The sequence below is a fragment of the Mus musculus genome, chromosome 16 (assembly GCF_000001635.26).
Source record: "Mus musculus strain C57BL/6J chromosome 16, GRCm38.p6 C57BL/6J".
NCBI lineage: Eukaryota > Metazoa > Chordata > Mammalia > Rodentia > Muridae > Mus > Mus musculus.
The window spans coordinates 15,605,626-15,622,058 of record NC_000082.6 but is presented as its reverse complement, the minus strand read 5'-3'; the positions used below and the strand labels follow the sequence as shown (position 1 = coordinate 15,622,058).

The following is a 16,433-nucleotide window of genomic DNA, read 5'->3' as shown; positions in this document are numbered from 1 at the left end:
GGGGTTCTCCAAAAAAGGGCGCCAGATCTTGTTACGGATGGTTGTGAGCCACCTTGTGGTTGCTGGGAATTGAACTCAGGACCTTCAGAAAAGCAGTCAGTGCTCTTAACACTGAGCCATCTCTCCAGCCCCACAGAGACAAGACCCCCCAATAGAGCCTGGCAGTTAGACTCACAGGTGCTCCTTACCTTGGACAGAAGCCCCAAGTGGTCAGATGCCTCCCTCACCGGAGCTTGGAACAGACTCACTGCCAGCAGCTCAGGGTGGGGCCACCTGAGAAAAGAAACCTCATGGGGCAGAGAAGGGAGTGCAGCTCTCACAGCTGGCTGCACAGGACCACTGATATCTCAAAATGAAAGCACTTTTTCTGTTAACAAGAGACGGGATGCAAGGGACAGGGGAATGAGAAGCAGCCAGGGAAACTGCAGTGCTCTTGGCCAGCTACTCCACAGCCTCCTCTTTTTCTCTTCAGCAGCCACAACATCCAGGGCCACTGACTTCTCAGGGACCACCCCTCTTTTGCTCTGGATTTCCGAGCTCATTTCTCCCTAGGCTCCAGGTCCATGGGCGGGACCACTGCGACCCACTGGCTGCTCCCTGGAGTTGGAGTGGGAGGCAGGGCAGCTGAAGATCTGAAAGGAAGTGGTCAGCATAGGGATCTGACAGGATTCTTAGGCTTATTCCAGAGGGCATAACTCAAAAACAGTCACCAGTTGTTAGTACGAGTCCGAACACATTGAGACACACAAGACACACACAGAAATCATTTTCAGTTAACCACCATAGAATCACAGTACCACAGAAATGACAAACACAAGCAAGACCAATACAGGGCGTCTTACACGCGATTTCCAGAGAAGCCTGACACTATCTGTTCCAGGCATATACTGAACCCTAGCTGCTGCTGGGTTGAGAAGGACTGCTTCAGATCCAACTTCCCAGCTTGACACCGGAGCATCCTCCAGCGTTGTGACCTGCAACATTTTGGCACGTCTCACTGTCACTGCAACCAACCCAAATGGACCTCTCTCCATGAGAAGGCCCCCAGAACCTGAGACCGGCCTAAAACCAAACCAGGATAATCAGTCAACACCTTGGAACCAAAACCAGACAAACCAAAAGCAAAACAGAATCAGAAGGTAGTCTAATGGAGGACACACAAGTGAACAAGACAGACAGACACACAGACATACAGACAGGCAGGGAGGGATTCCACTTTACCTCCAATGTACGGTGTCTGTGTTCCATGACGAAAACCACAAACAAAAACAAGATATCAACAGAGAAAAAAGACACCAGCATATCTAAGCACACTCGTCTGCTCCTGGACTTGTACAACCAGCCAAACGGGACTTCCTGACGGGGGTCGGATTCCACATCGACTCCCTTCTTGACGGGGTGGGATTCCACATCCACTCCTGCTCTCGCAGAGAGAGGACCTGATCTCCCTCACTCTGCCAGAGGACAGCCAGTCCTTTCTGACTGTCCCTCACCCTGGGCACTTCCTCCAGGGTCACCCTTGGAATGTCTTCCAAGGTTGCAGCCCATGGGGCCTTAGAACGTCTCCCTCCTGCAGCCACTAGGTCCTTAAGGTCCAAAGTGGCAGCTGCCAGAATACAGAATACCAGAACTGAAAAACCAAGACACAAATTCAGTGGTGCCACACTTAGACAACAGACAAGACTCACACAACAAACATACCTCCAAGGGGTCTTTCAGGGTTCCTGGGTGTCACACAGATCTCAGTGGGACCTCCAAATGATAGAACCTAGTGGGGAAACCCCCACTCAATTCCCAATTTGGCATGCACCCAAAAAATCACGAAGGACCATCTTGATGTAATTACATGAGGTCGTATAATTACGGAGCTCCGGACCAACATGCATCCCACACAGGAGATAATGGATGTCAGCCACAAGGCTGGAAAGCTAGGAGTTTTTATGGGGTAAGGGGCTTAGGGGTGTGGAATTCAGCATAGCAACACACTATTGGCTTACTCAAACATCAGCAGAAAAATTACAGGTACGTGCAGGGTGTCAGAGTTCTGTGAGTTGTTGACTCAGTTCAGATAGCCCTGTTATATCCTCACATTCTTCTTTATCTTTAAGGTTAAGCTGTTCCCAGGAATGTTTTAACTACGGGGCATACCCAGGTTTGTTTTTCTTTTTTTCTCAGCCCCAGGCAGCCTCTAGGCTCACAAAAAAAAAAAAAAAAAAAAAAAAAAAAACAGCAATTTCTGAGTACTTTAAATGACTTACAAGTCTTGAAATTTCATCTTTCTTTCAATTATAATCTGAAGTAGGTTCTAAATAAGACTGTTCCTTGAAAATTTCTCTCCTCGTATCATCTTTCTTCAAATCACCAGGCAAATACAGGTGTGCATAAAGCTTAGAAACAGCTAAATCGGACTGGAGAGATGGCTCAGCAGTTAAAAGCTCTGACTGCTCTTCCCGAGGACCTGAGTTCAATTCCCAGCAACCACATGGTGGCTCACAACCATTTGCAATGGAATCAATGCCCTCTTCTGGTGTGTCTGAAGACAACAACAGAGTACTCATATACATAAAATAAATAGAAAGAAAGAAAGGAAGGAAGGAAGGAAGGAAGGAAGGAAGGAAGGAAGGAAGGAAGAGAGAGAAAAGAAAGAGCTAAATCACTTCATATAAAAGTCATTCACAGAGAAGAAGCTTCCCTGTGAATTTCAACATAAAATGTACAAAAGTGAGCCAATGTTATTAATTTGTCAAAACTGGGGATCTCCTTAACATACACATGCTAGTCGTTGAAAAATTTAGGCATGTCTGTCCATAATATTCAGTACATTCAGCAAAACAAAGGGCAGCTAGCACATGACCCTTGTACTCCTCCAAACAACAAAGTACAGACTACTGTATTCTGTTCCAGAACCCTTCAATTCTCTGCCAGCCAGTGAACTATGATACTCAGAAGTAGCTATCTTAACACAAAATACAGAAAATGTATTAGTTTACAAACTATTTTTTTTGTAATATGCTGACAAGCTCTTTGGAATCTAGAGAGATAAGATTTTGTAAATGAGAACGTCTTTGTCCTTTATACACTATACACAAAAGAGTAAAGGGGGTGGGGAGGAGAGTTTTTCTTCCTCACTGTGCGCACACAAGCCTTAGTATTCTGCATTACCTACTCCTGGAACCAGGGCCCATACACAAAAATGCAAGTTGGGTTGGAAGACATCCCAAACCATAGTTTTACAAATTTTCTACAAGGGGTTTTCACTGTGTGTTATTTCTATTACATTCATTTATTTTGTGTGTCTTGACTGAATGAAAGTCAGAGGGCTGTTTGCAGAAGTCAGTGAAGTCATGTAAGTCTCAGGTGAAACTCTGGTCTTCAGCCTGGGTGGCAAGGACCCTTACCAACTAAGCATATATTGTAATATAATATAATAATTGTCCAAAAGTGAGGTGTTTATGGGTTGGGGGTGAGAGAATATAAGATTGGTGACTTGGGGAGAGAAGAGTTGAGCTTTGGAAGGTGAAATCTGGTAACGTCTGGAGCCCTTCACTACATAGCCTTGGCTGTTCTGGAACTTACTATATAGACCAGGTTGGCCTCAAACCCACAGAGATTCACCTGCCCTGGCCTCAACACATCTGCAGCCCCTCAACATCTTAATGATTTTTAAATGTCTTAATGTTTTTCAAAGGTCTATTCCCTTGTGTGGCCACTCGTTATACCTAACTCATTCCTGGGGCTGATCACCAAGGTCCAACTATCAAAACATCAAGATCCAGCAATCAGCCGGGTGTGGTGGCGCACGCCTTTAATCCCAGCACTCGGGAGGCAGAGGCAGGCAGATTTCTGAGTTCGAGGCCAGCCTGGTCTACAGAGTGAGTTCCAGGACAGCCAGGGCTATACAGAGAAACCCTGTCTCGAAAAAAAAACCAAAAAAAAAAAAAAAAAGAATCCAGCAATCATAATTCATTATTTTGACTACTGTAATTAAAATACCCAATCAGAACCTGCCAACTCATCCTAGCTCAATTTAACAAAGACCTCCCTCTTTCCCTCTTTAAATTAACACCCACAGAGCTATTTGTTGTTCCTGCCTGATTCAGATTAAGCCATTTTGTCTCTTTGCCTTGCTTAATGAAGGATCTCTTTGTGTTTTATGTGTGCTTAGAAATTGGTGTTTGGATGTGGTCTGTGCCTAATACTGGATCCAGAAGGGAGCACACTGCAGTATGCAGGTCTCTTCAGAATGAGTCAGTCCGTCTCTGTAGAGACAGCCTCTTTTCAGGAATTCTCATTCACCATCCCCTAGGTTGGATCTCTGAATTCAAGGCCAGAGATCTGCCTGCCTCTACTCCTGAGTGTTGGAATTAAAAGTGTGCATCACCACATTTGGCTCATGCAGCATTGTCGGAGTCACTTGAATGTGTCCTTAGGAAGCAAAGACTTTTCTAGTCCAGGACTGAGTCATAAGTACCTGGATACAGCCCTGGTCTTTTGATGGAATGGACCCTTTGGTATCTTTTCGTTGTTGCTATTGTTATTCAATTAATAAAGTCATGTGCTTTTGTTCATCCTTTGAGATAGACTCTAACTAATTTTGAATTTTTGTTATCAATAGATGAAGTGTTATTACTTGTTTGTCTAATAGACAAAATTTTACAAACAGTTTTAAATATTTGTATTTTTGCAAGCATTATCTAATTTCATAGGAATATTCTAAATAGGCATAACTCTCTAAACATAATTTTTATGCTTAAAGCAAACACTCACTACTCAAAAAAGCAATGTTGAACAATAGGGAAGCATGTTTAATCACAGATTCTAAATATCTATTTAGTAAAAGAATAAAAAATGTCTTCTTGTTTTAAGTTATTTTTTGTTAACCATTACTAAAAACAAATCAAAACTTAAGAAAATATTGTTGTAGAGAATTAAATTTTATAATTTTTTATTTTTAACATAGTTACAACTGTATCCATCTAAAAATAATTCTTGTACAACATATTTTAATCTTAACATTATTATTATTACTATTATAAAAAGTTAGAAAACAATTTTTAAAAATGTTTTATTAGATATTTTCTTCATTTACATTTCAAATGCTATCCCAAGAGTCCCCTATACCCTCCCCCCACCCTGCTCCCCTACCCACCCACTCCCACTTGTTGGCCCTGGCATTCCCCTGTACTGGGGCATATAAAGTTGCAAGACCAAGGGACCTTTCTTCCCAATGATGGCTGACTAAGCCATCTTCTGCTACTTATGCAGCTAGAGACACGAGCTCCGGGGGTACTGGTTAGTTCATATTATTGTTCCACCTATAGGGTTGCAGACCCCTTCAGCTCCTTGGGTACTTTCTCTAGCTCCTCCTTTGGGGACCCTGTGTTCCATCCAATAGATGACTGTGCACATCCACTAGGAAACAATTTTAATGAACCAATTGTAAATGAAAGTACGGGAGACTGCATTTAAAGCACAGAAACAATGGCTTCTGAGATCTCTAACAGACAATACAGCTTGTGTTTCTTCTCCAAATTTAAATTATATACTGGTTAAAGGTTTAAGCCATTATAATTGACTATATTGTTGTTTTTGTTTGAATGCAGCTACACTTTATTAGTGTCTAAAGGGCATCAAAAGGAAGATAAGGCATCCAGTGCAGGAGAGAGTTTGACATTTACAATTTTGTTATTATTATCACCATCATCATCATCTGTTTTTTCGAGACAGGGTTTCTCTGTGTAGCCCCGACTGTCCTGGAATTCTCTCCATAGACCAGGCTGGCCTCAAACTCAGAGATCCACCTGTCTCTCTTTAAGTGCTATGATTAAAGGCATGTGCCACAACTGCCCAATTTAAATTTTTTTCTTCACCTTTAATCATTTTCTTCTATGTGTATGAGTGTTTACCTACATAGCTGTATGAGCATCACCTGTATAACTGATGCCTGAGGAAGTCAGGAGAGAGTGCTGAGTCAGTTGTGACCACTGGGTGCTGGGAACTGAACCTGGGTCCTCTGTAAAAGCAACACAGTGCTCTTCATCTCTGGCTGTCCCTGTAGCCCTCAATGACCTAATTTGATTTTTTAAAAAATAAAAACAGAGGTGAAAATTTCTTTTAAATATACCATTATGATGTGACATATTAAAATATTTAGGTAACGTCAAAGTGTTTTTTTTTTTGGTTTTGTTTTTATTTATTTATTTTTTTTAAAGGTTTATTCAATTTATTTATTTGAGTACACTGTCGCTCTCTTCAGAAAAACCAGAAGAGGACACCAGTTCCTATAACAGATGGTTGTGAGTCACCATGTGGTTATTGGGATTTGAACTCGGGACCTCTGGAAGGGCAGTCCATGCTCTTAACCGCTGAGCCATCTCTCCTGGCCCTTGTTTTATTTTTAATTATTTTTATTTTTTATGTACAGTGGTGTTTTGCTTGTATGTCTGTCTGTATGATTCTCTGGATCCTCTGAAAGAGCAGACAGTGGTCTTAACCACTGACCTATATCTCTCCAGCCCCAAAGTGTTTTAAAATGACAATTTAAAAGTATGTCTGGTTTTTCTTATATAGACATGGCTAACATATGGATTTTGAAAAACCCAATTTTTCACTTTTTGCTTTTAAGAGACAGTATAAAAGTTTTTAAAATGTTGGTATTTATATACACAATCACAATATACACAAAACATCTGAAAGCACAGACATAAGTTATTCTCTTAACCTTTGAAATAAAGTTTTCAGTGTTTCCTATCCGACAGGAAGAGAAGCATACTGGATTAACCATTGCTTAGCTTAAAGTACACCCTCAAGCTATAGGGCCATCTGTAGGACCAGAATTAGGGTGGGGATCAAGGTGGTGACATCTTCACCAGAATTGGGTGATTATGTCTTGTCGTTCAAAACAGTTAAAAATTTAAAACTCATGCTAATTGTCCCAAAGATTTAGGACCATTAGCTATCTCTGTGTGTTTTATCTATAGAGTCACATTAAATTAAACATACTTTTTGTCTTTTATCAAATTTTGTTCCTTGCATTTTTAGATTTACTGTGAGCCATGAGGATTCTGGACTGAGCTAAGAACACTGTCTGAGTACTTGCTCACAAGTAAATTTGGTGCTAAGTAATTATGTTAAAAAAGAAACAGAAAACCTTGAGAATGAATCACGTGTAGACAGTCTACATGCACATAATAGCTCATATGATATATTTTAATAAACCTAATTTTGAGCACTTTGTTTATTGGAATTATATTTTCTACAATATAATTGAAAAGGAAAACAACATAAAGACTTTCAATAAACATATACATTAATTTATACATAGCCCAGACTAAGTATATATACTTTAGAATCTGTTTTGGAAGAGTATCATTATCAAAAGTATATATGTAATATTACATTTTATAGTTCATCAAGAATTTTTTTCCAGCACTTGGAAGGCAGAGGCAGGCGGATTTCTGAGTTCGAGGCCAGCCTGGTCTACAGAGTGAGTTCCAGGACAGCCCAGGTACACAGAGAAACCCTGTCTCAAAAAGCCAAGAAAAAAAAAAAGAATTTTTTACTTTAACAAATGTTGTTTTATATAAACAATTAGCTTTTTATGGTTTATGAAATATTTACCATATCAAATGTTATCATTTTAATACATTTTAAGAGATTTACAGTATCCAGATTAATAAAGTAGTTTTTGTTTACTTGTTTGTACCTTAATATATGATCACAATATTTAAATTTGTGAATCTGCTTATATATTTTAACTGGTCATGCTAAAAGAATAATTTTATCACATCACAAAATTAAATAAAAAAATACAGAGAACTGAAATGATTGGTTTGTTTAAATATATATATATATATATATATATATATATATAATATCATATACATATGATGTAAAAAAGGAAAAAATTATGGACACAATTGAAAACATATAAAAATATTGTAAATATACATGACACATAGAGTTACAAAAGATCTAAAGGTAAAGTATGTTGTAAAGAGTAAAGGTTCTCTCTCTCTCTGTCTCTCTGTCTCTGTCTCTCTGTGTGTATGTGTGTTTGTGTTTGTGTGTGGTGTGTGTGTGTGTGTGTGTGTGTGTGTGTGGCTTGAGGAGAGGTAGTTTTTAAAATTGTGTTCCAGGCTGCTTTCTCAGAGGTTAGAAATTTCTTCAGAACATGTAAGTGTTATAGAACTTGGAGGCCACAACTTGTGCCAAGTCAGGTCTGGCACCCCTCCTCAGCAGGTCAATTAAAAGAGCCAAATAAACAATGGAAAGGAGAAAAGGAAAGTTTACTCAAATGTGTCACACTGGGAAGAGAGACAGAAAGATCCAGCAGACTTCTCAAGTCCATTTTTAGGGTCCTGAAGTGAGTTCAAGGTTTAAATAGAAGGCCAAGTGTGGGAAACTCTTCTAAATAAGGTTGAAGTACACCATTGACCCAATAGGCTCTGGGCTCAGCACATAATGGGAGACTCCTTTCATTTGTGGGGATTCTCCTTCTCTGCCTTTGTCTGGGGAATTCTAAGGCCCTACAGATGCCTCTATCTGAGGAATGTCACTGTCTTAGTCGGGGTTTCTATTCCTGCACAAACATCATGACCAAGAAACAAGTTGGGGGCTGGAGAGATGGCTCAGCGGTTAAGAGCATCGACTGCCCTTCCAAAAGTCCTGAGTTCAAATCCCAGCAACCACATGATAGCTCACAACCATCCATAATGAGATCTGGTGCCCTCTTCTGGGGTGTCTGAAGACAGCTACAGTGTACTTACATATAATAAATAAATAAATAAATAAATAAATAAATAAATAAATAATAAAAGATACCACAGTGATAAAGAAAAAAGAAAAAAAAAAGAAAAGAAAAAAGAAAAAAAAAGAAAAGAAAAAAAAAAAAAAAAAACAAGTTGGCATCTCATGGAGGCATTTCCTCACCTGAAGCTCCTTTCTCTGTGATAACTCCAGCCTGTGTCAAATTGACACAAAACCAGCCAGTACAGTCACATAGCCTTAGTTAGATTACAGGATCAATTTACTTTCTTCTGATAAGAAACTGTTCTGATAGCACCTGAGATCCCAAAATGCTTCCCCATGCTAATGAGCTCTTTTGGTACCCTAAGTCTTCAGCCAATGACCTTTGCCTATCCTGGATGTTCCTACCCTCAGTCCCTCAAAACTTTATAAGCCTCCAGTCATCCTAAGTAAAGTTGCTTTGCCTTCTGATAGCTGGTTCCAGTGTGGACATTCACCATAAATACTCACGGTCAGCACACAGAAGCTGTGGTCCAGAGGTGCCAAGGGTAATGTAAGTATTCTACATGGTATTAGCTTTGACTCCTGGAAGCTGAAGAACTGAAGGGATCAGAGGGAAAGCTGAGGCTTGACCTTTGTAACAGGTACAGTGAACTTAAGAGGTCATCGTGAAGATACAGTTTCAGTGGAGACCCCTGGACATAGAAGATGTAGACCATAGGTTGGCCTCCAATGATAGGCAAGTATAGACTGAAACAAACCTGAATCTACAATACAAGTTTCCTGTACTACAGGTCCAGAGAGGTGAGAAATGCCTGTTGGAGACCAGAAGAACATGGGTAAATCATAGGAATCAGACGGAAGCAGACATTGAGATTTTTATACATTGGATTTTGGAGTTTCTTTGGTCTGATTATAACTGTGTCTGTCTTATTCTTCACTCTTTGAGAAAGTATTTAACTTGTTTCTTTTTTTAAGGTTTATTTATTATTATATGTAAGTATACTGTAGCTGTCTTCTGGTGTAGACACACCAGAAAAAGGCATCAGATCTCATTATGGATGGTTGTGAACCACCACGTGGTTGCTGGGATTTGAACTCAGGACCTTCTGAAGAGCAGTAAGTACTCTTAACTGCTGAGCCATCTCTCCAGCCCTTTAACTTGTTTGTTTGCTGGTTTTCTTTTACAAGGATTCACAGGTAAGAGACTTGGAATTTTTTTTCAATTTTTATACAATATATTTAGGTCATATTATTTTTTTCTTCCCCAACTCCTACAATTCTTCCCTTTGCCCATTCAACTTCATTTTCTTTCTTTTCTTTTCTTTCTTTCTTTCTTTCTTTCTTTCTTTCTTTCTTTCTTTCTTTCCCCAAAACCAAAACCAAATGAAATGAAAACATAAGCACTGTGGTGGTTTGAATAACAGTGGCCTCGGAGTCTCATATATTTGAATGCTTAGTCATTAGAAAGTTGCTTCTTGAGGAGGAAGTGTGTCATGAGGGTGGGCTTTGGGACTTCAGAAGCCCAAACCAGGCCTAGTCTCTCTCTCTCTCTCTCTCTCTCTCTCTCTCTCTCTCTCTCTCTCTCTCTCTCTCTCTCTCCCACTCTCCCACTCTCTTCCACTCTCCCCCACTCTCTCTCCTGCCTGTGGATCTGCATATAGAACTCTCGAACTACTTCTCTAGCACCATGTGTGCCCGCAGGCTGCTATGCCTTTTGCCATGATGACAATAGACTAAACCTCTAAAACTGGAAGCCAGCCAGCCCCAACTAAATGCTTTCCTTTATATGTTGCTGTGGTTATGGTGTCTCTCCACAGCAAAAGAACACCAAGGCAAACATGAATAAAAATAAACAAAATCAAACGAAACACCAAAAGCATGGAGCTTGCTTTGTGTTAGTCTTTTTTTTTTTTTTTTTTTTTTTTTGAGACAGGGTTTCTCTGTGTAGCCCCACACTAATGAATCCCCATTCCCTCTCTGTGTTTCTGACTCTCTGTCACTGTCTCTGTCTCTTTTCATAGTAATAAAACAGTGACTGTCTTAGTTAGGGTTTTACTATTGTGAACAGACACCATGACCAAGGAAAGTCTTATAAAAAAACAACATTTAATTGGGGCTGGCTTACAGGCTCAGAGGTTCCGTCCGTTATCATCAAGGTGGGAGCAGGGCAGCATCCAGCAGGCAGAGTTGAGAGTTCTACATCTTCATCTAAAGGCTGCTAGTGGAAGACTGACTTCCAGGCAACTAGGATGAGGCTCTTAAGACCACACCCACAGTGACACACCTACTCCACACAGGTCACACCTACTCCAAAAAGGCCACAAGTCCAAATGGTGCCACTCCCTGGTCCAAGAATATATAAACCATCACAGTCACTAAGACAATAACTCCAGATGCCTATATCACAGTGCAAAAATACAAATATGAATAACGAAAACATTATGCTTCCAACAGAACTCAATAACCCTATTGTAGTAAATCTTGAGAAATCTAATTTAGTTGAAGCACATGATGAGGACTTCAAAATAGCAATTATGAATATGTACAAGGACCCAAAAGAGTATACGAATAATTTCTTAATGGAGACTGTGAAAACATTAAGAAATTGTAAATGAAAACAGTTAAAGACATGAAAATAAAAATAAAATCACTGAAGAATACTCAAAACTAAAATAAAGCTGGAAATGAAAAATTTAGAATGCCAAACAAAAACCTCAGAGATAAGCTGTGATACCTACTCTTGATTTGTCAAGTAAACTATGTCCGGAAATTACTGTCAAAGTAGTGAGTACTTGAACAGTGAGAGATTTTTCTTGATAGGATCATTTAAGAGACATCTTAAATTAGGCCATATCTGGTGCTAGTCTCATATGAAGGCAATGGAAGAAGGAAATATTACTTTTTGCCTGATTCTCCTCTATCTCCCTGGCAAGTTCATTCATTCACTCATCGTAGAGCCTACTTCTTCAGGATTCAAATGTATACTAAAGACTAGCTGAGATTGTCTAACTTGTGGACCAATTATGAATTTTAGGACTTCCTGTTGGGAGAAATTCATTGTTGGACTAGCTGGATCACAGCCTGTAAACCATACTAATGAATCCTATTTCTCTCTCTGTATCTCTAACTCTCTGTCTCTCTTTCTGTGTCTTTCTCTTTATCTATCTCTCTCTTTCTCTCCCTACCTCTCTTTTCCTTCCTCCCTTCCTTTCTCTCTCTGTCTCTCTCTTTCTCTCTCTCACACACACAGACACACATAATACATGTATGCATGTACAAATATATATGTATGTGTTTGTTTTATCACTTCTGTTTCTTTTTTTTTTAAGTAAACGAGAAACGGTCTCTGTAAGGTTTTAATGCGCAGCTTTCACAAACACAAATTTCTACCCAATTTTACAACATACAATAAAATGTTCTAGTCTTTAGAATGTGTGTTATTCAACTCTTCCTCAGATTCTTTTCCAATCTTAAAATCACCACGAGTTTCTACCTAAGTAATACTCTACTATATTTACATTTGAATTGCATGTCTTAAGAACAAATGGAAATCCATGATATTAGGTTAACTCAGTGTATTTATAAAATGAAAAGCTCTATCAAAATACTTTTCACTGGAAAAATAAAGAGAACAGACAACGGATCTACCAAAGTTCACATTTGCTTTGGCAGATGTCCGTGTGGGACAGTTCATGACAGCATAATTTGCCCTTATTCCCCCAGAGCTGACCAGCTTCCAAGCTAACTGTTAAATTATTTTACTGAGATTTTATTATGTTGGTATCTGGCTCATTCCACATCATCGTCAGCCAAGCTCTGAGCACTTACAGTTCTCTGACTAATGGTCTGAAGCTTGGTCAGGAGCATCCGGAACCCTGTGGAGGAAGAGTCTGCTGTAACACTTGCAGCAGCTGCGGAGGCTGTCCACACACAGCAATGCATTTGTCAGGTGGTCCACACCCTTCTCGTAGTCACCTTGTGCTAATAACTCTTCACCACGCTGTATCTTTTCAAGGAAGAATTTCTGAACTGCTTCAGCATCTTTTAAATCAGGTAACTTGGAAAGCCCAGCTCTCTCCTTAGCAAGCTTCTGTTTCTTTCTTCGTTCTCAAAGCCTGTTCTTGAAGTTGGGGTCACTCCGCCTTTTGTGGTCGAAGTAGATGCAGTACCTGATGAAGAGGGCACCGCACACGATGGCGCTGTTCCGGCCCACCATCTTCGCTCGACTGGGGCAGCCCGCCTGGCAGCGGTTAGCTCTGACCGATCGGAGCATGCCAGCCGCTCACTATCACTTCTCTTTTTCTAGAGAACCCTGACTGATATATAAGCCTCACCAACAACTTACAGGACATGAAAGAGAATATCTCAGGAATCAAAGACAAGAAGAAGTGGATACCTCAGTTAAAGAAAATGTTAGTAATAATAATAATAATCAGACACAAAACATCCAGGAAATCTAGGACACTATGAGAAAACCAAATCTATGAATAATACGTTTAACAAAATCCTAAAAAAAAAATTCCTCAACCTAAAGAAGGAGGTGCCTAACGTGGTATAAAAAGTATACAGAATACCAAATAGACTGGACCAAAAGAAAAGAAATTCCCATGATATATAATAATCAAAACAATAAACATGCAGAACAAGACTTTTCTTGTTGAGGTTTGATCTGTTGCTATGTATTATAATGCTAACTTCTGTACCTGAATATCTAGGCCTATGAGTGAGTCCTCATGTTTACCAGCTTTTGTTGTGAAGACCTTGTTCCTTAATTGAAAACCATTGGTTAAATGAAAAAGGCTACAGCCAATTTCTGGAGGGATTAGAGGTAGGAGGGTTTTGAGTTACCTGATTGGGGGTAGAAAAGTAGGGAGAAGGAAGAAGAAGAAGGAGAGAAGAGAAGGCGACATGAGATGAGATGTACCATGAGCACATTACCAGAAGAAAAAGCATTTGGGAACTACCACTGAGGTAGTAGCCAGGCCAACAGTTAGAAAAGTAGATTAGTGGTTATTCCTCAGTAATTGTCAAAGCCAAATAAAATAATCATAGTATTTGTAAGCTAGTCTGGGATAAGCTTAAATTGGTTGTACTACAATAAGTTATTAAAATTAGCAAGGAGGGCTGGAGAGATGGCTCAGCAGTTAAGAGCACTGACTGCTCTTCCAGAGGTCCTGAGTTCAATTCCCAGCAACCACATGGTAGCAAACTACCATCTGTAATGGGATCTGATACCCTCTTCTAGTGTGTCTGAAGACAGCTGCAGTGTACTCATAAACATAAACATAAAATAAATAAATAAATAAATCTTTAAAATAAAATAAAGTTAGCAAGAAAAAAAGACTAAGTCTGCCTTATAAGGGTAGACCTATTAGAATTGCACCTGACTCTAAGTGGATACTCTTAAAGCCAGAAGCCTTGAACAGAATTCTATAAGCTCTTAAGTGATCACAAATGCCAGCCCAGACTACTATTCCCAGCAAAATAATGAATCACAATGAATGGAGAAAGAAAAACATTCCACAATAAAACTAAATTTAAGGAATATCTATCTACAAACCCAGCTCTACAGAAAACACTAGAAGACACAGGAATAAATAATCTCAGAACAGTAAATCAAAAGAGGGAAAAACCCCACATCAATAACTAACACACACACACACACACACACACACACACACAGACACACACCAGTAACCAATAAATACTTGTCACTAATAACTCTCAATAATGGTCTCAATTCCCCAATAAAAAAGACACAGAATAATATATTGTATTAGAAATCAGGATCCATCTTCTACTCCATCCAAAAAAACATACTTCAACATCAAAGATAGAGATCACCCCAGATTAAAAGGATAGACAAAGATATTCTAAGCAAGCAGGTATAATCATTTAATAACTTACAAAACAGACTTCAAGCAAAAACTAATCAGAAGAGATAGTGAAAGACATTACATACTTATGAAATACTTGCCCATATAGAAGATATTGCAATTTTAAACATTTATGCAGCGAACACAGAGATACCTAAGTTCATAAAAAAAACACTACTACAACTGAAACTGCATATTGACTCTTAAATAGTAACAGTGGGAGACTTCAATGCTCCACTATCCCCAATAGACAGATTATCCAGAAAAAAAATGAAATAGAGAAATGTTGGGATTTAATAACATCATAAACCAAATGGACCTAGCATATATCTATGGAACATTTAACCCAAATACTAAAGCTTATCAGCTCCTGGAACTTTCTCCAAAAATGGTCACATATTAAGACATAAAACAAGTCTCAACAGATATAAGACAACCGAAATAGTACCTTGCATCTATCTGATCACTATAGATTAAAGTGGGAACAGCAGGAAGCACACAAACTCATGACTCTTTGCAACATTCTTAACCCATGAGATACAATAAAGGCAAGTATAAGAGGCAATTGTCCTAGTAGGTAGTTATTACTATCATGAAACACCACAGCCAAATGAAACGTGAGGAGCAAAGGGTATATTTGACTTACATATTCTTTTTTTTTTTTTTTTTTTTTTTTTTTGGTTTTTCGAGACAGGGTTTCTCTGTAGTCTTGGCTGTCCTGGAACTCACTTTGTAGACCAGGCTGGCCTCGAACTCAGAAATCCGCCTGTCTCTGCCTCCCAAGTGCTAGGATTAAAGGCGTGCGCCACCACCGCCCGGCTTGACTTACATATTCTGAATATGTCCACTAAGAGGTGCCAAGGCAGAAACTCTCCCCCTAACTCCACCTTCCCTCGATCAACTAGAGAGAGATATATCTCCTTGCCCCTCTCTAAACCACAAAATCCAAAAACCTACAAAACACTTTGACAAAAACTGGCCAAATGCCATTGTCCCCTACCCCCAACCATCTACCATGCAACAACTTTGTAATGTTCATGACTCCCATGCTACTCAGGACGCCGATACAGGACTAGAATCCCAAAACATTGGAGCATTCCTGGTTAATATTAACTCCAGTTGAACTAAACCACTCAACTGGTACCAATTCCAAGCCTCAGACTTAAAGGACTCAAACAGGCAGTGAAGGAAGATGGCATCCAAGAACTCTGGACAAAATCCTTCCTACAGAGTCATACATTGCCAACCTAAATATGCCACAAGATTGGAGAGATATTTGCTGTCCTTTCCTGCCTGGCCCAATGTTCTTAGAATGGGAGGCCTAATATGAGATGAATGCCTTCAATATGTCAGACAAAACTGGGACTGAGGCAATACCCTTAGGGTTTTGATGAATTCTTTGGCCAGGAATTTTCCACTGGAGCACAGCAGGCAAAGTAGCCAGCAGGGTGTTATGAACAGGTGTGCCTCTGTGCAACCTAAGCTTGGTACATGTTCACCCTGCCCTGGGGCTCACTAGACCCCACCTCCTCCCTGCTCTTTCTTGGCCAGAAGCCTGGAGAACCCCTATCTGATTTTATACTTAGAACTAGAATGAGCCTAGAAAGAAAAATCCCCAACCCTATAGCCAGAGATCTCCTTCTTAAAACTATTGTATGGGAAGACGTGACTTCTGAATTCAGACTAGCCTGCCAGGGTATCCTCCTGGAGGATTACCACAATAGGTGGATTGTGGCAACCCAAGATATGGGTATCACATCACACCAGATTACATTTGTGGCCCAGGCATTTGTGGCAGCAGTAAAA

The 16,433-nt window shown here is 39.7% G+C and overlaps 1 pseudogene; it reads right to left on the bottom strand.

The window, feature by feature from the left end:
- Window positions 1-12,525: 12,525 nt before the first annotated feature.
- Window positions 12,526-12,983, bottom strand: Gm7748 (annotated as a pseudogene).
- Between the last annotated feature and the right edge of the window lie 3,450 nt (window positions 12,984-16,433).